We start from the raw sequence: 23136 nt of genomic DNA on the forward strand, positions 1-23136 counted from the left end.
TGGGAAATAAGATGAACAGGCAATGGGGTATAGAAATCCATTTTGTCCTACAGGAAAATAAAGGGGAAGGGGATAGAAGCAGGGGAGTGACAGAAGGGAGGACCTTCTGGAGGAAGGGATGGATGGGGGTGCATGCTGTCCTGGGGTGGGGGTAGGGAGAGATGAGGAGAAAATTTTGAATTCAAATTCTTGTGAAATTTAATATGGAAAACTGAAAAATAAATAAATTATATTTTAAAAAAAGAAAAATAAACTTACTGTTCCAAAAATGAAAAAAAAAAAAGAATTTGTTACAATTTCTTTCTTAATATAATAACTTAACTAGGCACTCATCACTTATTATTGTGCAACATTTACTTCATAAAAATACTGTGATGTGTTTTCTTGTTAAGTAAAGCACCTTGTTATTGCTTGTTGTTGTTTCAGTCTTTATTTTTTATGGCTGTCAAGTGCATTACCAGATTACAAGCTTATCTTGTTGGTATACTCTTAACAAGATGAATGGCCTAAGATTAAGAGAAATAACCACAGAGAGACAGAGAGACAGAGACAGCGACAGAGAGACAGAGACAGAGATCAAGAAGCAATGGAGAGAAAACTAGTTTAGAAAAAGTACAAAATCAACGAGTCTCATAAGTCATCCAAGGGTGTTTAAGGATGAAAATGGAAATAGAACGAAAGCTCAAATATCATGAGAAAAGGTAAGTAAATATTTTATAAAAAGCTTTTTTAGTATATAAGTACAGTGAATCCACCCACTAGAGTGGACTCTAACTTTACAGCTCGAAAGGCACTGCCTGAGGAAGTAGACATGACACAAAAAATAGGTGGGTAGAGGCTTATGTGAGCGATAAGCCCACTGTGAAATTGTTTTCTGTAGACTTCTCCAGCACAAAAGCCTCAGAAAAAGAAATTATGTGTCAGATATAGAGTACCTAAATTTGGCTGAAACATTAATTTAGGTTAAAAACTTCATGAAATAGTATCAGATAGTTTCAGAGATGGGGAACCTGTGGCAAAGTTACAAGAAGCACAGAATCAGATGGAGGAAAAGGGCTTTCATGGACAAAGTAATTAATAATAATAACATCTTTCATCACATAGTGCTTACTATGTGCCAGGATCTCATAAGGATTGGTGCTTTCCTTAAATTCATAGTAAGAATACAATCTCTGATAGAGAATCTGCTCAGAGAATCATCAAACCCAACAAATGAAATTTTTTCTAATGATTCATGCAGGCACCAGGAAAAAATGCTGAAAGGCTTTTCTCAAGGTTATTAGAAAATGAAAAATTTGAAGGTAGGAAAAGAGCCAATGTGGGACTTTTAAAAATTTCTCTTTCTGTTTATAAGTTCAGTCTATAGCAGGGGATAAAACAGTTTGGAAAGTTAACAGTTGTCTATATTGTAGAAACTTATTGTGTTGGAAAATGATATTTGGTTTGATGGATCATAGCTTAATATACCAGAATCATGCATTCTTGGCTAACACTGAAGTCCATGTCATAAGGATTTGGAAAGAAAAAAACATCAGGCATATGCTAAGTCCTTTCTAATAATTCTCACATTTGATGATGCTGTTATCATCCCCATTTCACAGATGAGGAAAGGAGACAAACAGAATTCAAGTCATTTTCCTGGAGTCACAAGTAAGTAAGTGTCTGAGGACAAATTTGAACTCAGGTCTTCCTCAATCTAGGCCTGGCTGTCTATTCACTGTGCCATCTAACTCTCCCAAAAGAATTGAAACTAGAAATTTATCTGTAAGTCAATCCTCTCCTATTGTTCAGAAGCTACCTCTGGACAGAGACTTGAATCAGGTTCCTATTTGAAATATGAGGAGGTTGAGTACATCCAGCTTTGCTATAGTCCACCCTGCCATCTATTAAGATTTATCCCACCCCTTTGTTTAGAAATCATGATGCCCCAGCCTTCTAAATACCCTTTCTTGCACAATAAGTGTCATGGTCCTTCTTTTGCAGTTGGTTTCTCTATTTGGGTCCCCTTTCCTTGGGGTTTTAGGATTCTCTGGGAATATGTTCTTTAAGTTACTGTTGTTATCACAGCTAAGCCATTTCTTATCAACTCAGTTCCACCTCCAAACTGAGTTTCTCTTTCTGTTCAAAAGACTATGGTCCCACTTTGCCTTCATGCCAACATCCCTGATTCTGAGCTCTGTCCTGTGCCCAGATCATTAGTCGATCAGTTACAACAGATCTATCATGGATCTTGTGAACAATGAATAAATTTTCTTATATTGTTGTTGATGTGATTGTTTTTATTATTTTTACTATTATTTTATACATGATAAGCAACATGTAGTGGGTAGCAATTTTGATGCCAAGAAGACATGGAGTGTAGTTCTATTATTACTACATACTATGTGACCCTGGGCAAGACCATTCACCTCTAAGTGCATTAAGCAACTCTCTAAGACTATAAGTCACAGAGAAGGTGTCACACTGAATGAGAAATGAAATCACAAGTCCAATTTGTCTCTATTATTTGCCATAACCCCTTTAAACTTTATACTACTAAGTCATGTGTTTAGTCTCTTCCCTTAGGGGATGAACTGCTATACTTATGGATCAAGACAGGTAAGGAAATAGAGTGCAGTCAATGGAAGGGTCATGCCCTAGGAAATAACTGAAAGGAGAAGTGACAGAAAGTAATAGTGAGAATGAAAATGGAGTTAGGGATGATAACACATAGGGGAAAATGAAATTATATAAGTTACAATCATATAAAGAAAATTCAGAATTCACAAAATATGGAAGTGGCACACTTGTCAGTGATGACAAGATCAAGGATGTGAGGTAAAGAGTAGGTGATATAAACCGAATAGATTTGAGGAACTGAATACTTGGTGTATTCAAAGGAATGTTAATATAAATGTTGATGTCCCCAATATAAGATAAAAGTTGTGGGTATAGAGAAAAATTGTAAGTCAGAAACTGAAGTCATTCAGGAAGGAAAGAGAATGCCATAAGGTTCATAAATATGAAGTACATGAATATGGATGAGTGATAAATGTGGATCAAATGAATCCCAGAGGAGGAGAGGTTAAAAAAGTGATAAAGGTAGAAAATCTGGAAGTGACAATGAGTAAATCAAAAGGCATAGGTGAAAATGCAATGGAATGAATGGCCAGAAATACTATGTTATCAGGAAAGAACTAGGTCTCATTGAGTTGCATAGGATGGAAGGAATGAAAAAAGAAAAGCTTTTAAGCTTTAAATTATGAAGTAAGTATTCCAGAAGGCACAGAAGAATTACCCACCCTGTAGTATAATATTGTGGAAGTAGAGTTTAAGAGAATAATATTGAGGAAGTAAACAACTAGAAATGGAGAATGGAGTTTATATAACAAAGAGGAAAGTGTAAGTTTGCTAATTAATGAGGAATGAGTCCTGGCACCATAACATTCGTTGGACATGGGTCAGTTAAGGTAGGCAGGTGATTAGACCACTCAGTGTCCTCCTTTAAGATCCAGCCTCATGGAAAGTAGTTTGGATTTGTTCTATGAGGTCCTACAAGCCTCAAAACCTTATCACAGGTAGGGGCAAAGGGAAGTATGACCTAAAAGAGTTTGATAAGTAGGTAAAATGTGATACTGTGAGGCTGAAAAAGCTCGTAGGTGGGGAGAGGGAGGGTACTTCTGGGGTAAAAATAGAGACCAAAAGCAAAGACCAAGGATAGAGTTAGTATAGGATGTTGGAAAAGTCCCATGAGCTACAGGAGAGATGGCAGTGGTCAAGGAAAATTGGTCTATTGGCAGGCAGATGGCATGATGGCGATGGATAAAACACTGGATGGGATGTGCAATTGAAGTTTGACTGGGGCAACTAGATTTAATGGGATAAGTGGCCTACTTTAATCAAGATAGCTGTACCCTAGATCAGACGCTCCAAATATGAGTAGATTAACTTCCGAGTGACTGGCAGCAGAGGGAATATATATTGCTGACCAGGTAAGTTCTGGAGGGTATTGATTCAGAAACAGAGCAGCAGTCTTAGAATGCAAATTGTTAAAGTAACATGCAAAATATAAAACAAAATGAAAAGAAACCAAAAGAAAAGAAAGTTATAAACAAAAATTTATCCTTGATTCACTCTAAATTGCCAATTCATTTCAGGAGCTTGAGTACAATATAAGACTGGGAAGGTCCAGATTGTCTTGCCTAATCCGAACAGATCAAGGTGAAAAAATATGAGACCAAAGTGAGGAAAGACCCACCAGTATTTTCCTGTCACCATGTTGCTATAACTTTTCCTGTTCTGTTTAACTGATAGAAATCCAGCTTGTGGACAACATAGGAACCCCTCATAAATCCATATTTGGGGGAAGGGTTCTATTGGAACAGAAGAGATAAAATGACCTTAGTGCCAAAGAGACAATAAAGTCAGACACCTGAGTAAAGATGATTGGCCTATGCTAGGCAAATAGTAACATTTTTTTAATATTCAAATTGAATAAGTCTTCAAGGGCTTCAGCTAGCTTTAGTTACATAAGTGATACAAGTGAGACTTTTGACTTTGTATGCTAGCAAGGCTCCAACCAGTTGAATCACTGGCCAATAAATATGTGATATATTTATTTCAACAGAAGACCAAACTAAATTGCCGGTCAAATTTCTCCAAGTGAAAAAAAAATATTTTAGTGCCAAACTCCCCCCAACCAACTTCTTCTCTCCCAAAACCGACATAATTTAACCTAGAAAAAAAGGATTATAAAGTATGAATAACAGGAAGGTCAGCCCTTAACTTTTCTAATGGCAATCAGTGCCTAAATCACAGCAACATCTGCGTCAGCAGTAGCAGCATCAAAACCTACACGATAACAGTGAGATGTCAAGAAAAGAGTTAAGGGCTTAGAAACAGGAAAATCTGGATTCGTATTCTGCCTCCAGCGCTTACTAGATTGTGATATTGGCCAAGTCATTAATTTCTAGGTGTCTCATGCAATAACCAATGATGACTTATTTTCCAGCTCAATGTGCATCGATAGAGGGAATTCCTCCTAGCTGTATTAAATATCTGTATAGCCATAGTTTATATAGCACTATAAAGGGTTTCATTTCCAGCATTTCATTTGATCCTCACCACAATGTTGCGTACAAAGGTACACAACAGGTATATAGCACTATTATCCCCATTTTACAAATGTAGAAACTGAGGCCCAGAAAGACTAAGTGGCTTGCCTACTACTATGCAATTTAACTTCAAACTCAGAGCTCTCCTAATTCTAAAGCCTATTTAATTTCTACTACACTACACTGACTCTCCAAGCTGAGCATTCTTAGATTGGAGAAGAATTATGGGGCATTTTCAGTGAATTCTCACGGGCAATTCTCAATGAGAGTACTCAGGATTCTCAATCCTCATTCTCTAAGGAAATAAATGGTAGCTGGCACAATGGATGGAGCTCTAGGGTTGGAGTCAGGAAGATCTCAGTTCTAATCTAGACTCAGACACTTCCTACCTGTGTGACCCTTCCTGGGCAAGTCATTTAACCTCTCTGTGCTTCAGTTTTCTCAACTCTCAAATGGGAATAATTATAAAACTAAACTGCCAGAGTTGTTGTGAAAATCAAATGAGATACTATTTGCACAGTACTTAACACAGAACTTTACACATAGTAAGTGCTTGTTATTTTTTTCCCTTTCCATTTATTTCTTCCTAAGTGCTTGGCTTCATGGAACTGCATTGGATTGGTTTAAATTTAATGTAAAATTCTATCACGTGAGTAGTGGTGCCTTCTGGTAATAGTCTGAGATCCAAACAATCAGTCTTTCAATAGGTATGTCTAACTGAGACAATAATTATGTTATTTTATTTGTAATAAAAAAGAAAATAAAATACAACTGCATTTAAACTGTCAAACACAACTAGCAATACCAATACAGCTTTTGAATATAGTTCTGGAATCACAATATCAGATTTGGAAGGGACCTCAGAGGTTATCTCGCTTGGTATGTACTCAAATACACAAAGGAATCTGATTTTATCAATGAGGGCATTCTCTCCAATGATTCAAATGGCAATCCATTCATTCTTCACCATCTCATATGTCTCTTGTTTATGTCCCCCCATCAGTTAGTCACAGAGGGTAAACTTGATGTCATAGGGGCCTGCTTTTGTCATTTTCTTCTAAAATCAAGAAGTTAGTAGAGGAGCACATGGGCTATTTACCAGTTATTCTTCATTTTTACCATGTGACCAGACTGTCTTTTGGATCATATATGTCTTGGGTGAGATCATTTAATTTGCTTTTCTTCATTATTATTTTTTCATTAGGTGTTACAGCTTGCTCCCATCCATCTAGACAATCTTATCACACACAGCCTACAGAATATATGGTGATTTGTTATACAATTTTTTCTCAAAGATCTTAAATAAAGAGGAAAACATTCCCTCCAAAAACAGCCAATCCACCTTTGGATAGTTTGAATTATCAAGGAGCTTCGAAATTTCCATTTATTATTTCCTCTTTCACATACTTAAAAATAATTATCAATCTCCTTTAAGTTTTATCTTCTGCAATTCTTTTCTTTCATCCAATCTTCATATGGTATGATTTCAAGACCCTTTACCATCCTTGTTTCTCTCCTCTGGCCATGCTCCAGTTTATCACTGTCCTTCCTAAAATAGTGTTTCCTTATCTTAACACAGCATTCCAGATATTATCTGACTAGGACAGATGTTACTGAGTGTTTGTGGTGTTTTGTTTTTTTTTAAATTTTGTTTTGTTCTGTTTATTGAGGAGGGAAGGAATTGAACTAAGCTTAATTGTCAGCTTATTAAGAAAGATATACCAATTTAGATTAAAAGTCAAAGAAATGAATGATCAAGTAATATTTAATGCTTTTCTCCTTGATCTCTAATTGCTACCAATCACTTATTTCTTAATCTAATTTTGATCCAGCATTCCTTTATCCTTTAAACCCACTCCCCAGACTTATATAAAATGTTTCTTTCTAATTTGCCCTGAAGATTTATTTCACAAGTCCGCATTTGGGGTTTATCCACAATTTTTTAGATGTTGGGCCCATTGGCTCTCAAAAAACTTTTCTATCTTTTCATAGTTCCCAGTTATGAGTTCAGTTGTGAGAATTTTTTGATTGCTGTGAGCTTTCTTATTTAATCTACAATGCTTAGCACTTTTACAACCTAACATCCCAGTTTTTCCAGTACATGGGAAAAATAGCTATGGTTCAGAGAATGTATTTCTCTCTAACTCCTCACTACTAGTTTGATTCTCTCTCTAATCCAAGGCAAAATAAAGAGAAAAGAATATATCGTTATATGTCCCCTGACCTAAGACTCTCCACATTTCTTCTTCTCCAATTTTATAAGATTTATCTAAATCTGATCATGCCCCCAGCTTTACTTTTTTCCAATTCCTCCCTCCCTGTCTCTTTCTTCTTCACATTCTGTGAAGGGAACCCATGCTAGGATTCATCATTCCTTCCTGACCAATGACTTATCTAACTTTAGTAAAAATTGGTCATTTGTATTCAATTAGTAACATGATCTAATACTTACTTCTGGTTTCCCACGTAAACTTATTTCTGATATTTTAGAAATCTCAGTTGGTATAAAAAGCTGTTTTCTAAAAGGTTAGGAGGAAAAGAGGAAATAGTTTGTGAAGTTCCATACGGATACACAGAGAATTGACCACCCAAATTAAATTTTTAAAAGAAACATAGAAGAATTATGTTCAAGATGGCAGAAAGATATCCAGTGTTTTCTTTTTCATGTATATTCAATCAAAAATCTAAAAGTAGCATGAGACTGATAATGGTCAAAATATTGAAAGAGAAACTATAATAAGCATACTCATTCAGTCCAAGAGTTCACAAAAAATTATGCACAAGTCTGAGAGAGAGAGACCTTCACCAAGAAAGCCAGGATAAGAATAGATAGGCAAGATAATTCTGTCAGCACTTAAAGCCATTGATACCCCAGTGACATTTGGTGCCTGTAAAATACTTGGAATGAGAAACCTAGAGTGTGTAGAGGAAGACTGATAATATTGAGTTCAGATCAACCAATTGAGGTAGAAGTCAGAGCATAATCAAAGTCAGAACTAAATAGGACCTTTACAAGAACATGAAAGGGGGCTGAAGCTGGTCGAGCATGAAATTCTTATCAAGCAATGAGAGATAGGAGCAAACAGAAGATACCAAATACTGCTAGAAAATATTAGAATTCACTATGCCTCAAGGTATCCATCACATACAGTGAAGTGATACAAGTACATACTATGTATTCACCAAGTGGCATAGCATGCAACTGAGCAATTGGTGAGTATCTATTAAATGTGTAATATCTGCCAGGCATTGTGCTAAGTATCATTAAGTTAATTGAAATACAAGGAGAAATATGTAGCAAAAGTACAGTAGTTGGAAATTTAAATGCTTCCCTTTCACCTAGAGAAATCTTAGAAAATAGATAATTACAATAACAAGTTCTTAAATAAAATTTTAGAAAGGTCAGACATGATAGATATCCAGTGATTACTTAAGGTGAATAGTAAAAAGTAGATATGTTTTTTTCAGATGTCACTTTTGTGAGAAATGACAGTATATTAATAGGGTCTTAAAAACCTCATAAACAAATGCAGAATTAGAGAAAAAAGAATATTTTACTGATTTCAATGCAATAAAAATAATCCATCGAAGACCATTAAAGAAAGAAATCAAACTTAAATAGAGGCTAAAAAATTTAATCCTAAGGAATGGGTATAACAAAGAACAAATCATAGAAATATAGATTGTTTCATCAAGGAAAATAAGACAAAATGACATATCAGAATTATTCTTCAGTCGTGTTTCAGTGATGTCCAATTTTTGGTGATCCCATTTGGGGTATTCTTGGCAAAGATACTGGAGTGGTTTACCCTTTCCTTCTTTAGCTCATTTTATACACGAGGAATTGAAGCAAATGGGGGTAAGTGACTTATCCAGGTTCATACAGTTAGGAAATATCTGAAGCCTGATTTGAACTCAGGAAGATAAGTCTTTCTGGTTACAACCCCAGTGCTCTATCTGCCATATCACCTAGCGGAATTTTGGATTTAAGTTGAAGCAATCTTTACTAAAAACTGTATATTTCTCAACAACAGCCACAGATCAATTAATTGAACATGTAACAATTTCTCCTCCTTCTCCCCCAAAAGAAAACCAACAAATTAATAAAACAGCAAAATATGATCAAAATATGACTAACAAAATTTAAATTTAAAAACTGAATTGATAAACTTATCTGTCAAATGATTTCAAACTAAGAAAACAGAACAACTATTAGTTCACCTAAATTTTAAAAAGAAATCAGAAAACCAAATTTCCAACATCAAAAACAAAAAAGGATAATTAACAAGTGGAGAGGAACTAAAGAAAACTATTAGAAGCAATTATGTCATACTTCTTGTAATCTCTAAAGCGCTGAGCCCAGTGCTAGATACAGACTAGATAATCAGAAGGGATATAGAGAATGGCATTTAATTAATTGTTCCTCCTCCTACCATGAGAAAAGCATCATGACAAAACAGAAAAACTACTTGTATGATTTTGTATTCAATTTAACAAACAGTTGCTACCTTCAAGGAACTTTTGTTCTTAATGGACAAAAAAGCAAATAAATAGATAAGGAAAGTAATTTCTGGAGGGGCTGTAAGCACTAAAAACTGGATGAGAATCAAAATAAATCTCCTCTATAAATGGTGGTCCTTGAGCTGAATCTTTAAATGAGCTAGACATTAAGTGAGGTAGAAGTGAGAAGAGAAAGAGAGAGCATTTCTTGCATGAGAAATGGTTTGTTCAAAGGTAGAAAAATATGAGGTGGAAAAACATGCACAGAAAATAAGAAGTAAGCCAATATATCATGCATAGAGTGTATGAAGGGGAGTAATGAAAAATCAGTTTGAAAAGGTAGAGTGCTGGAAGATTGTGAATAGCTTTAAACGTCCAGCAGAGGAGTTTATATTTGATCCTAGAAATAGTAGGGAACCATTGAAGCTTGTTGAATTTTTTGAAAGTGTTACAGTCAGAACTGAGCTTAAGGCATATCACTTTAGCCACTGTGTGAAGGATGAATTGGAGAGAGATAGAGTTGGAGGCAAAGATACGAATTAGGAAGCAGGGGTGGGGAACCTATGACCATAAGGTCAAATTTGGACTTCTAGGTCCTTAAGTGTGGCCTTTTGAGTGAACCTAATTTTTTATTCATTGTAAAATTTGGATCCCATCAATGGACCACATCTAAGGACATTGAAAACTACATATGACCTTAAGACCACAGGTCCCCCACCCCTGATTATTAAGGTATTATAGTAGTAGAGGTGACAGGTGGTGAGTATCTGAATCAGTGTGGTCACTTTGTGAGTGAGTGTAGATAACAGAACAGTTAGTATCACAGGTCTTTGATGTGACTTATCTTGGGAAATGTGGAAACAATGAACATGTGTCCAAATGAATCAATACTATATCCTTTCTGACTATCCTTCCCATGCTGTGAAGTGTGTATTATTAATTATTAAATACTCCACAAGTCTCATTTTCTTCCAGTGCCTGAAACTAAACCATCAAACCAGTCTGAGTCAGGACTCACTCAGAACATTTTTGGAGTGATCAGGGTAATGGGGTGGCTAGATTTATGGATCTGGGCGTCATCTGTATAGGCAAGAAAATTGAACCTTTTGGAACACATAAGATCAAATTGAGAGGGGGTAAAAAGAGAAGAAAAGAAGGTTCACAACTGAGTTAACAGAATTTAACTCATATAGAGAGTGGGAGGTGAAATATAACAATTTCACTACTATGGGACCAAGCTTCCTCAGTTGCAAAAGGAAAATGTTGGATTAGGTCAAGGGTTCTTCAACAAGGCAATACTTCTTTATTAAGTACATATTGTATATGCCAGGCAATAAATGAAGTGCTAGGCATACAAAGAAAGGCAAAAACAGAACTTAAGTTCTAATTCTAATGGGGGAAACTACATTCAAGCAGTTAGGTACATATAAGAAACATATGAGATAAATTGGAGGCTCTTAACCTTTTTTGTGTCACGATGGTGAAGATTGTATTCATTAGATTTTCTACATAACATTTTCCAATGCATAAAATGTAATACAGAAAGTCATAATGGAAACTAATTATATTGAAATAGTTACCTATCTAAATATATTCATATATTTCATATAGGTAGATATATAAATATATCTCATACGTACAAATATATAGATGTGTTTTTCATTGTAAATTATTTCATATATACATACACATATGCAGACATGCAGATATACACAAGTGTATATGTCTGCATGTCTGCATATATGTAAATATGTAGATAGAACAATAGATTGCTAGATATTCTAGTCTATGGACTCTAGACTAAGAATCCCTAGGCTAGATGAAATCTAATATGTTTCCCAGTCCTATTTCTATGACTTCACTTACTGCCAGCTGTGGATCCATTTCACTGTTAAATATCTTCCACTGAGTGATCAAATAGTATATGAAATTCATATCTGTTATCTTTATTAAGCCAAATATTGAGGGAGGAGAAAGAAGAAAGGGAGAGGGAAGAGGAGATTTAGGGATTACCTGTGGATGTCTTTTCCTCCATATTCTGCCTTGTGATGGGAGAGCACTGATGATCTCTAAGTATTAATTGTGACCAACACTATACACTACAACCTTTAAACAGAGTTGTTGTTGTTGTTGTTGTTGTTATTGTTGTTGTTGTTGTTGTTGCTGTGTTTGTCCTTCGTTCTTGAAGAGGATGGTAATCTCAGGGAGGTAATGCCATGACATGCAAGTGAATTGGATTTAAGTGAGGGACAGCTGAACAAGGTCACCAGTTTCACTTTCTCTTCTGGTCCCATCTATGTCCAGTGGCAAGATAAAGATCAGAACGATAAGATATGGCCCTAGATGCAGGGAGAGTTATTTATTTATTATTTAACAGAATTAAATGAATATTAACATATACACATAAAGTGGGGTATTTAGCACAAAAATTGTTCACTGTAGATGATTGAAGCAAAAGTTTCAGGGAGGAGTGACACATTAAGAATCAGTGATGTGGGCTGTTTCAATATCTTTCATAGCATTTCAAGGTAAGGAAGGACTTTGAAAAGCCTTCTGGTTCAGGGATATGACCTAAAGGTAGCTCTATCTAAGTGAATTCTTACCTGCTGTAGATTTAAATCATTGTCTCTGATGTTGAATTATTCTTCCAGAGTATCCTTCCCATAATAAACTTTCAGAAGACTTGAAGACTACTGTCACATCATCCCACACTCTTTTGTCCACCTTAACACTGCCCACTTCTTTACTTTATTCTACATACTTCTATTTTTCCATTTTTTCAAGAACATGTGTTGCTTATTAAAAGAAAAAAAGTTCATTTTTTTTTAACATCAGACCCATAACTTTATTAATTTAGGTAACTCTTGGAGAAAAGAAAACTCCCTATATCCCTTGTGTATGTATATGAATATATGTATATGTATGTATATATGTGCATACACATATACAGACATACACACATATACATATACATATAGATACATAGTTACATAGATACATATATATTTATATAAGAGTATGTGTATCAGGAATGAGAAGGGTAATTGGGAAAGGACAAAAACCACAGTGGTGAATTTGCATATTTAATCATGTTAATTCTTCACAACTTAATACCATAACAATATATTCAAAGAGATGATGCATATATACACATATGTATGAGCTTGCATTTGAGTTGTTTATGAACTGACATAAAAAGCATGGCAAATTGCTTATGCTCAAGCATGCAAAGAGGGTCATTTCAAGCACTTCTGAAAAAGGTATTATTTTCTAGTGGCATCACAGGTAGTTCCAAAAGAAGCAATCATTTTCAATGATGCTCACCTCTTCAGCCTTAAGCAAGATCCATCTTCAACTTGCAAGCCTCAATCAGACTTAATGTATAATCGAGCCAAGAGTCTGAATGAAGTGGTTCAGGGGGCATAGATATTCGCCTACCTGGATGACGTTAGCTGGTGTGAGAACACCTTTCCTAAAGTAACCAGGTTAATGGTGAGATTAGGAAATGATGGCATGAAGTAGAAATAAAGCACTGCATTATAAATGTGGCCATGTCATTAACAAGTTGGACAATTTCTTCCCCTATAAATGAGGCCAACTGCTTTATCCACCATGCTACCCATATTGCCTCTTCCCTGTTCCTGTCAACACTGAAATTAGAACTAAGGAAGAACATAGATGAACATAGTGAGACAGGAGAAGACTCGAATAACTGAAATGGGGGGAAGAAGGCAGAAATAGACCATAAAAGCCCTTACAGAGGAAACATTCGCAGACTTTAGTTTGTAGGAAACGTGCCAGCCTGCATTAGTACAGAGAGTTTCTTCAACTAGAAGCTTCCTAAATCAATGAAATAATAGATCCAGTCTCCTAATAATATAAATGAAGGTATTAGATTAGGTCAATGGTTCTTAACCTGGAGGTTTTAAATTGTTTTTTATAAGTATTTTAATGACTATATTTTGATATAATTCTTTTCCTTTGTAATCCTATGAGTTTCATTTTATGTATTTAAAAAGCATTCTGAGAAGAGCTCCAAACGTTTCACTAGGGATTCAAGCCAAAAGGATCCATGATAAAGAAAGTTTGAGAATTCAAGGAGGATGTTCTCTTCCAATTCTCTCATTCCATGCAGGGAATTTTATAATTCTCTGAATCATATATAAAAACTAGCTGGACATAGTAACAAGATCACAGTCTCTGAGGTATAAATCTTAGAAGCTATCTGGTTGAATTTTCTCATTTTACAGATGAGAAAACTGAGGTCCAGAGTGACTAAGTGACTTGCCCAAGGTCACATAGGTAGTAGTATGAGAGGTACAATTTTAATCCAGGAATTTTAATTCAAGAGTCAGCAATTTTTCCTTTCCTACACTAATCAATAAAAGACTTCGATATTATATATACGTAACATGATAGGGCAATTGTCTTCAAAAGCAACCAGTCTGAAATACCTTGGATAAAGTGGCTAGTGAGCTTCTAAACATCCCAGTGTGAACCCATGACACTAACCCATTTGATTTTCATCCAAATTTCATTTAATTTTCATTCAGTAGGAATGACCTTCCTTGGTTCTATGTGAGTTTAAATACAATACAGCAGGGAAAACAAGCTCAAATGAGGCAAGGAATGCACAGCCCACAGGGACAATTCAGTTTGAATATTTTACCTGATATTTGAGATCAATGGCATTATGTGGCTCCTGCTAAATGTTTTTCCAAGATAGACATTCTTGATCTTTCACTCACATAGAGAGGTTCTATTTGATTCTTCTCTCCTTCTCCTTCCCCTTCCCCTTTGCTTCATCTTTTTGGTAACTCCCTTATATCCTGGGATATCTGTCACTGGCCTTAATTTAGCCATGTGACTTAGTGTTTTAAGGGCCTCTGTAGGTTGCACCTTTGTTTCCTCTCCTTCCTCTTCCCTTGAAAAGGACTGTAAATATCTTCTCTAAAGCAATTTGTACAGGGTAAAAAGGCTAAGTGAAACAGCTGGAAACCAAAGAAAATAGCATTTCCTCTTAGTGTAGAACCATATCCAGCTCAACATTTTAAAGGTGTCATTTGTTCATGTAAAAGTTCCACATTTGAGAGAACTCACAAAGGAAGTACTTCACTATCCCCCCAAAAAATGCTGTCACAACTGAAAAGACATAATTACAGCAATTTACAGCCATTATTTGCATGAATCATTAAAAATCATATTGTGATGATGAAATATAAGATGTTACTTGTAAAAAAAAATGAAATGAAGCTGATCTTTTCCATTTAACTCAAACAACATTTTTTAAAGGCCTGATGTGCATTCGATAAAAACAAAACTAGTGCCTGCCTTCAGCTGCTTTCATTCTACCTGGGAAAAAGATGAAAGAATATTACATTTCCATAAATAAGTAATTGCAAAGTAATTTGAAGAAAGAGAATTTTTTTTCTCCCTCTGCTTTAGCCTCAAACCACCTCTCAACCCCACACCATCTACTTGCTGTTTTGGATAAAAATCATTATTGATCAAAATGTTCTTTAATATCATAGTATCAAATAGTATAAAAAGACAGATAAACCGAATACAATACAGCTTGCAGCTGGCACATGGGGATGTCTAATGTCTCCTCACCCTGGATGGCCTTCATACCCTTGCATTGAAATCAGAAATGGGAGGAAAGGGGTCAAACAAAAACTTCTCCAGGAAGCACTCAAGTAGGAAGAAGAAACTTTCCATGGATTGAAATTCATTCTCATCAGTTACTAGCATTGGCTGCTTCCACCTCTTCTCTATTCCTCTGGTCTGCTGATGTTCTTCATCTTTTTCTGGTATGGTCAGCACCCCACATCTTTTCCCAGTCTATCTTTAATTGTTCTTCAGTTTGGGCAATGGAAGGGCCACCATGCATCTACCAGTCTCCTATTACTAAATAGTAATATTCCTAATCACTAAACAGTAACTATTTCTCTTTTTAACCAGGAACCCTGAGGGTCTTCCCCTCCCAGTTTGATTGCTTTTTGTTTAGTAAAGGGACCAGCCCTTGAGTAAATACTTAAAGAAGCCTGTTCATTGAACAGTTGTATCTCACTCAAAGTGAGAATGAGATAAGGCCTTAGCCTGAAAGGGTCAGGGTCTCGCATTGCATCCTGGGCTATCTCCAGTTGTCCTCATGAGTATCAGCCCACTGGACCCAGATGGCTCAGGAGAAGAAAGTTAGGTTGGTGACCTTGTACAGCCCTCCCTCACTCAAATCAAAGTCAACTGCAAGCCATGTCATCATCTTGATTTCATGGCCCTCTTTGAGAATGAAGATCAAATACAACAAGCAGTTTCCTAGCTGGGCTTGACAGGAAAAGCATGGACCCAGGCAGAATCACACCACCACTCTTCCCAAGTTTCTCATGGAAGGAAGTTTTGTCAAGGTCAAGTAACCCTGGAAAATTGGGGAACTGAGGGTAATATGTGTACTAGCATTCCTGCATCACCATTCCCCTCCCACAATCTATATGACAACATCTGAGGAAGGGTCAATTCCCTGTAGGAATCTGGACTACAGACACAATTAAAATTTATGGAATTAATGAGTGACTGATCATCTTCCTTCGGTTTTACTTATTGTAATGATTGTGTTTCTATTTCGCTCCTTAGTACATTCTTTACTAAAATAATGTCCTCTTCCATTGACTCTATCTAAAGGATGCAACTAAGCATGAGGCTGACTAAATGGGAAGCTGGTTGTGGCAGGAGTCAGTCTCAATGAAGGAGTTTTCCAGAATCTAGTCAAAGTACTAGCATGCCAGAGAGAAGAGAACTGTCAATCAATACATGCAGAAGCTGACTTATGATGAAAAATATTATCCACCTCCACAGAAAGAACTGATAGCATAGGAATGCAGATGAAAACATACTTTTTAAAAATTTATTTCTTATTCTTGGGGTTTTCTGTCTATGTTTTCCTTTGCAATATGGCTAATAAGGAAATGTTTGACATAAATATACAGGTATAATCTATATCAAATTGATTGCCTATTCAAAAAGGGGGAAAGAGAGGGAAAAAATTTGTAACAATCTTAAAAAAATGAATGTCAAAAAATTTTTGTTAGCATGGTAACTGAGAAAAAATAAAATTAAAATTAAATTAAAAATATATACTGAAGTTGCCAGTGAGAAAATATAGTCCTAAGAAATAACACAGGATTTAGAATTGGAATGGATCTTAGAAATAATCAGTGATCTAGTGACACTGGTCTCCAAACTGTTCTTCAAACAAGATGCTCCATCTTTTAATTCCAGGTATTCTCACTGGCTATCCCTCATGCCTGGAATGCTCTCCCTCCTCATCTCTCTTTCTTGGCTCGTCTGATTTTCTTCAAGTCTCAGCTAAAAATCTCATTTTCTATAGGAATTGTTTCCCTTTCCTTCTTAATTCTAATGCCTTCCCAATATTGATGATTTCTGACTTATCCCATATATAGCTTATTTGCACATAGTTACTTACATGTTGTCTAGCCGTTAAATGATGAGCTTCTTGAGACCAAGAACTATGTGCCTTTTTTTGGATTCCCCAGTACTTAGCACATTACTTGGCAGATAGCACATGCTTCATATTGACTGAATGATTTAGTCTATCTTCATTTGATAAATTAAGTAAATGAGCCTGAGAAAAGTTCAATTACCTTAGAGAGAGAAATTTCAGTAAAATCACTGAAGAAGAAGTCATTATGTTCCCATGTCAGTTTGGAAATAGCCTCCCAGAGACGGTGTTGATGACACTTGACATTTCTGTCAATTACTTCAATAAAATAATAAGTAACACAGTTGATGAAAGATTAAGGATTCCAAAAGATTAGAACACTGGGTTACATCACATAAGATGAAATTAGTAGACATAAACATAAAGTCTTACATTTGCAATAAAAATTTCACTTCAGAAGGACAAGATGGGGGATGTGTTACCAGATAATAATTCATTTGGAAAATAATTGGGGCTTTGGTGGAATGAAAATACAATGGGATAGGCAGTGCAATAGGGCAGCTAATAGAGTGGATACAATGAATGTCAGGCTGCATTGAGATACATGCATGATTAGTGAGTAAACAGAGGTGGTGATGATAATTTTTCTTTCTAGAAGATTAGAGGGAAAAAAGAGCTATGGTAGGACAGTTTAAAAGAAGAGAGGAGGGAAGTTTTTTTTTTTTTAAGTTAGTGGATCCTTGACAATATTTCTTGGAAAAATGGAAGGAGTTAGAAGAAAAGGGGAAATCAAAGATGGAGGGAAGTGAAGTCCAAGAGGAAAGAGGAGAGTTTTTTATGAAGAGTGACTGAAATTAAGGAGAAAAGTATGGGTGAAGACATGGAAAAGTTTGAGGTGCAACTCACCAATTCACTGTTTCTACAAAATGCAGATTTAGTTGAAACAAGTTTCTAAGAGGTATGTAGGCATGAGGGAGAGCTGAGCAGAGAAAAGTCAACACGTGAGACTCATAGATGATTGGGGAAAATTTAACATTATAGCTAAGTGATATGACCAGCATGATGATCTATGGAGCATGCTTATGTTATTATTCTTTTTCTTTGTTTAGTTTTGTTTTTTAATTATAGGGTGTCACTACCACTTTTAATCTTAGCATATTAGAGATGGAAGAGACCTTTGACCTCATTTAGCACAACCTCATTTTACAAATGAGGGAAATGATACACAAAGAGATGACACAATCTTCATAACTTCTTTTTTTTTGTCCACCAATACTTCCACTATTTTAAATCAGTAGTAATCTTTCTTCCTCAAGCCTCTTTTCTCTCTAATCCAATTTTCAAAGAGTTACTGAAATGATCTTTACTCTTCATATGGCTGTCCACTTTGTTTCCTTTATTCTAAAACTTTAAGTGATTCTCTATTACATCTAAAATAAAATATGAATTCCTTGTCCTGGAACATAACTTTTTCCATGAAGGGTATAGTGCAGCCAACTCTAAAAAACTCATAATAACTGATTTTTTTAATATATTTAACGAGAGCACCAGCATTTCCAAACTTGGTGACTGCTACAAATCATGGCATGATTTATTGTTTTGCTGATTATCTAAACCTAAGAAAGTGTTAATAATTCAGATTAAACTTAAAAGTGAATGCATGTATTCTTCCCCATTCCACCCCTTTAAACATTTGCCAATGTACTCTAATATTGCTCTATAAACATGGCTTGAGCTCAATAGGAAGGAAGTAGAAGGCTCAGGGAATGAAGTCATCACCAAATTGGAGTCATGGCAGGCTAAAAACAATAAAAACAAATGGAATTTATAAAATGCTTAAAAGTTCATAAAGTGCTTTACAAACATTATTTCATTTGATTCTCATAATATCTTTTCACTCTACAGTGTGGCTTCAAGTTAATCTTCTAGTAATTTCATATTTCTCTCCTTCATGTACTTTATGTGCCAGATGTTTAGGACCATTACCTTTTCCCTAAACAAGACCTATCATCTCTCCTCACACATAGCTTTTGTACATTTGAACAAACTAATCTCCATTCTTGGAATGTATTCCTTCTCCATCTTTGCTTGCTAAACCCCTTCTCTTTCTTTCTTAATCTTTGTATCTCAGTGCTCAGCACAATGCCTTGAGTATAAGAAGGTACTTAATAAGCATGTGTGCATCCAAGGCAGCACAGACCGTTATTGGCACAGCCAGGCTTAGAACCCCAGACTCCTGGCTCCTGTTTCACAGTTCTTACATTGTTCTGCTTTCTTGGGTAAATTTCTAGACACATGTAGTCTCTCTTTAGGGGCACAGTCTCACATTTTGTGCATTTGTAATGCACCCCAGTTAATAATAAAAAAATCTCTCAAAAAAAAGATTGTCTCAACATTTGAAAGTTGATTTACAGGACACCATAGGATTGACTCTGTTTGTCTAGTAATCTGATCCATGTTCTCCTGAAATAAAAGAGCTAGAAAAATTAAGTAATAATTCCTTTGCCTGAAGGAGCTTCTGCTTGCTCATAATGGAAACAAAATGCCATAATTTTATATGGTTGTTGATGTTCTCTATAAGCAAACACATAATATGGTACTTTACCTATTAGCAGTAAACATTACTTTAATTTTAGTGTTAAAATATTCCTGTACAAATAATATTGTTGGGCTGTTAAGAAACACCTGGACAAGAAAAATCCAACTAGACTTGGCTCTCTAGATGAGACAGTATTCCTAGTAATCTACAAATAGAAATACAAGTCATTATATATTAGGAGAAGACTATGATCCAGGTGTGCAAAATCTATCTTTTATGTACATGACGTAGTGCCAGATCTAAGAATGTACTGCAGCTATAAGACAGCTGGATAAAAATGTTGTACGCAGCAGATTAATTCAGGAATGGGTGGGACAGGTGGTAAGGATGAAAACCACACACACGCACACACACATGCACACCTTTTCCCTATGCTTCATTCAAAGCCTAAGTGGGATGAGTGTTAGCTAACTTTACAAGCAGTAGTTACAGTCACAGATTAGGTTTGAGCTATGCCAAGGAGGAAACTAAAGAAGCCTGGGGCCTCTCTCAAGAGACAAAGTGGCACAATAGAAAAAAATATTGTCTTTGAAGACAAATTTTGCCTCTATCACTTACTACCTTGGGCAAATATGACCTTGGGCAAATCTGTTAATTTCTCTGAGCTTGATCTACTCATCTAGAAAATAAAGGGTATTCTGGATTAGCCCTAACTCAGGACAGCACACTGATTCATACTTGGGATTAGGACAAAGTGAAACAGTAGTGTACCATAACATAACAATGTTTTTTTAAAAAATCATGAGTGAAAGGTTACAAAGGATATAATTACTAACTTTAAAAAAGATGTTAACTTAAATATAATGACTGTTATCCATGACAGCTGGTCATACTTGGTGAGGAAGGTATTGAATGACAAAGTAGTAAGATTTCCTGCTATAACATCAGTTTCCCTTTAGGCTTGCCCTTTTTTTTTGCCTCAGTTATCAAGAAAGCCAAACCAAAGGTGAATCTAAAACAATGACCCTGTCCCCTTAAAAGGAAGCCAACCCAACCTCCAAAAAACAACAGGTGCTATTTCTACCATAAGGAGATTGGACCTGTGGGCACTAAAGTGTTTTTCAACTCCAGATCTAAGGTCCTATGATCTTATCATTCGCTTTACATATTGAAACTCCCATAGCAAGGAGTTATTGAGAAAAATTCCCAAGTGACATTTCGCAGACTGGAAAAGACTCTTCCAGGTTGTCTCCTAACTATTAAGTCTCTCTCTCAAGGCCTCAGTCAGAATAAACTTCCATACAAGGTCCAATTGTAATGACAAAGGAGTACAAAGGGAAGTAAGGGTCCAACAGACTATGTCTCAGTCTCCTTAGGTTCTGATAGAATACTAAATATTAATGAATTTTAAACAATTTGGGGGCATCATTTAAACATATATCTTCCTCATATGTCAGATATTGCTCAGATATAATCCCTCAACATCAAATATATCCAAATGATAAATGCTCCCTAAACAAAGACAACAGTGCTCCACACAGATGAGTGAATCCAGGAATTAGAGAAGCTCCTCCCCCTTCCCAATTGACACCATTTTGGATTTATTTTGACCTGGATGAGGTCAAACTTCTGTGGGAATTTTTTGATAATTTTTTCTTTTGTTTTGCTTTGTAATTCTCTCCAAGTTAAGCCATTTTAATATATGGCTGCAGTAGGACCTGTTATTGAGAGACAAACTAAATTTAGAAGATCCTAAGCAATTCCTAGGAAGCTCTTTTCTTTTAGGAGAAATAAATTAGCATTCTCTTCTGAAATAATTACATTGAACCTTTATAATCCATTATATTGTTAATAAGAGTTAAAGATCTTCCCCACCTATTAATGGACCTGTCCATTAAGAGAAGTTGGATTAGGGGATTTTGTTGTTGTTGTTGTTGTAAGGCACACACCTTTTGTTAATTTCTAATAAGACACTGGATTAGAAGGTTCTGCCCTCCAGCTCTGAAAAGTGCATAAATACTCTGGGGTGAGGTTTTATTTTGGGGCTTACTCATTGGAAGTGTTTGTTTGACCAGACAAGACTCAGGGCAGCTGCTAAGGAGCCCCCTAGCTTTGAAAACCCAGATATTGGTGCTACTTCTTCTGGTAACGGTATGTCTATGATCAGACAGTTGGAGCTGTCTGTTGATCTGTTGATCTTTGTTTCCTCTGTATTTTCTTTGAGGTTCAGGGTGCTGACTTTTTCTACTGAACTAAATGAATGATATATGTGCTTGATTAAAGTGATTGCTGATCCCTCAAAAGTTGTTTTCCTTTTAGAAAAGCAGATCCAAGAACCTGTACAGCAGACTCTCCTATGTATGCTGGGGTCCTTGCTCTTACATCCATTCAAATGCAGAGGTGAGTGGAAAATGAGTTACAAAGACCTGAAATCAAAAGACCTTATATATCAACCATACTGTGAAAAACTGAGTCTCTTTGCATGACTAGACTGTAACTCATCAGCTTATTCCAGTCCAACATTGCATTGGAGTATAACTCTCCCATGGTTTCTGAGCAAACTGTCCTTGAATTTTTCCAAGGTATAGAAGCTATGGTAGCACAAACTGAAGAACTGTGACCAATAAGATGATATCCTTAGGTTGATGTCTAGCCTTTTCGGGGACTTTCTTTCATCTCTGTCACAAGAGGCTCCAGCAACATGGAGATGCTATGGGACTCATCCAAGGTCACACAGTGAATAAAGAATCCATAACAAAGAGAGCATTCACCTTGTCTGCAGTACAACAGCAAAATGACATTTGGGAGTTTCTTCTCCAAAACCCAAATAAAGTCTAATGGGAATTACCACAGAAAATAGTTTCAGCATCAAATCAATGATACCTGTCAGGAAAGAAACTAGATTTCCCTGCTATCTTTATCAATGATTTCTAAAGTATGAAAATCGTTGATCTATCTGTGGAAGCAGTGAACAGGAATCCATTAGGAAAGTGAAAATATGACATCAGTATGAAAATCAATGCAGCTGAGGGAAAAGAGACTAAAAGGGACTGAGGAATTGCAGACATCTAATAGTGAAGAACAGTGAAGACTGATCTATGGAAAAATACAACTAAGATGAGAAATAAAAGACCATGCTGTCTGTGCAACAGAGGAGAAGAAATTTATTTAATTTGTATAGGGAATGACTGGAGGGAAAAGTTTCTGTAATTTCAATTCTAATCCTGAACCAAGAGCTATTCAGTTATAAGATGGAATAAGCCCTACTCTATAAATAAATAAAAAGTTCATGTATTTTAACTCTATTATAATAAACACATTTTCCCTTTCCTGAGTCTGCCATATTTTCATGCATAGCAATTCACTGTCTCCCAAAGAAGATCCTATTGAAAAAGGATAATTAATGTCCCTTTAAGCAATAGAAGCAAAATGATTGCTTTTTTCATATTGGATTATTTAATATATTTGTATGGGGTAGAACTTATAATCTAGAATTCTTTATGATTTAGAAGCAAAGGACTTAGTTTCATATATGTCCATAGTTGAAA

The 23136-nt window shown here is 35.8% G+C and overlaps 1 pseudogene; it reads left to right on the plus strand.

The window, feature by feature from the left end:
- The first annotated feature begins 657 nt into the window (after nucleotides 1-657).
- The window catches only part of LOC140507895 (F-box/WD repeat-containing protein 2 pseudogene), a 78470-nt pseudogene continuing 55991 nt past the window's right edge, over nucleotides 658-23136 (plus strand).

Source organism: Notamacropus eugenii, chromosome 5, assembly GCF_028372415.1.
Source record: "Notamacropus eugenii isolate mMacEug1 chromosome 5, mMacEug1.pri_v2, whole genome shotgun sequence".
Lineage (NCBI taxonomy): Eukaryota > Metazoa > Chordata > Mammalia > Diprotodontia > Macropodidae > Notamacropus > Notamacropus eugenii.